Here is a 1,802-nt window from a genome sequence, read left to right on the forward strand (position 1 = left end):
GAGTACTCCAAAGGAATGTGAAGTCACCTATGTTGCTTATCCTCCTCATGGATTTTGTAATACGTATATTAGTTAGGGATAGTGGAGAAGGATTGGACTTGATTGGTAATACAAAATTAGCTCACCTAATGTATGCTGATGATAGTCTTCTTATTAGCAAAACACCACAAGATTTGCAATAATTGCTCACCAGACTGAATGAAATATCACATGAGGTTTGGCTCAAGATAAATAGATGATGGATTATAATTGGAAAAAAGGGATTAATAAGGTAGAATCATCTAAATAAATCATTCAAGATCTTTATAATTGGAGTTTAATGAAAAACTGAAAAAAAGCAAATCAGACAATGGCTAGGTTGAATAAAATTTGGAAATCAAATCACCCGAAATTACCTGTAAGTGTGAGGCTATATATCAGTTTAGTGAGATCAGTCTTACTGTATGAACATGATTCCTGATATGACAGCGAAACAATATCCAACAAATTTTGTAGATTTGAGAACAAAGCCCACAGAAGGATATTCAGAGTTGAATTGCAGGACAGAATTAGAAATGAAACTATAAGAGAGATTACTCGACTGCCATATGTGGATGACATCATGGCGAGGAGCAGATCAAGATGGTTTGGGCATGCACTTCGCACTCCCAATAGAGATTAGTTCACCACAATTTCAAATGGGCTTCTTAATGCACTAGATGAGTTGGAAGACCCAAAACCTACATGGATGAGGACTATGAAACGTAAAGTAGGAAATGACGAATGGAGAAGTATTGATTTAAATGCTCAAGATAGAGATTACGTTGATGAGGTCGTGATGAAGGATAGATGGAGAAGGTTTAGACACAGTCTTCCCACTCCCCAAGAGAGATTAGTTCTCCAAACTTTTAACTGGGCTCCACAAGGCGCTAGAAAAGTCAGAAGGCCCTGGCCTACATGGTTGAGGACTATGAAGCGCGAAATAGGAGATGATGATGATGATGATGAATCCCAAAAAAAATGGAAGACTAGAGAAAATTTCATATCATCGACCAGAAAATGATTAACATTGAAAAGGCATAGATCTTGAAGTTCGTATATATATATATATATATATATATTGAGTGTGTGTGTGAGTGTGTGTATGTGTGTGTAAGACCAGTATGCATACTGACTGTAAATGCAGCCATGAAAAGTCGGGGAACAGAATGAAACCCTGATATATGTCAGCAATAACTGCAGTGGAGCCTATAGTCTCACCGCCATTAATTCCAGTTTACGTTGTTTTGGAAATAAGGATATAAAAAGGAAGAATTTATTCTCCGAGAGAAATTCGTAGAATTGTTATTCTGTCAGACAACTAGAAACTATGAATTTGTTATGTGATTCCCCATTAGTTGAAGATATCAGAGTTCAATTAGCATGTGAGGAGTTTGATTGAATTATATGAATGTAGAAATTTTTTTTTGTGAACGTAATGTAGTTTCATTTATTTTCTTCTAGAAAGGAAGGGAGTTAGACATATCAGAGGATTGTTAATTACCAGGGAAATTGATGACTCTCTCTCTCTCTCTCTCTCTCTCTCTCTCTCTCTCTCTCTCTCTCTCTCTCTTAATTGTTTAGGGAAATCGATATTCATAATAATTGTCTCTGTCTACTATATCACTTCACGATTGTACTTATTCCAAACTTCTATTGTAATTTCAAGTTAATTTATATTGAGTAGAAGGCAATTCTCTGTTATCAAAGGATCTTCTCAAATCAACTGACCAAAACTTGGAGGAATGGCCAACGTTATAGAACACCCAGTTTTGAATACAAAA

The sequence above is a fragment of the Palaemon carinicauda genome, chromosome 10, assembly GCF_036898095.1.
Source record: "Palaemon carinicauda isolate YSFRI2023 chromosome 10, ASM3689809v2, whole genome shotgun sequence".
Lineage (NCBI taxonomy): Eukaryota > Metazoa > Arthropoda > Malacostraca > Decapoda > Palaemonidae > Palaemon > Palaemon carinicauda.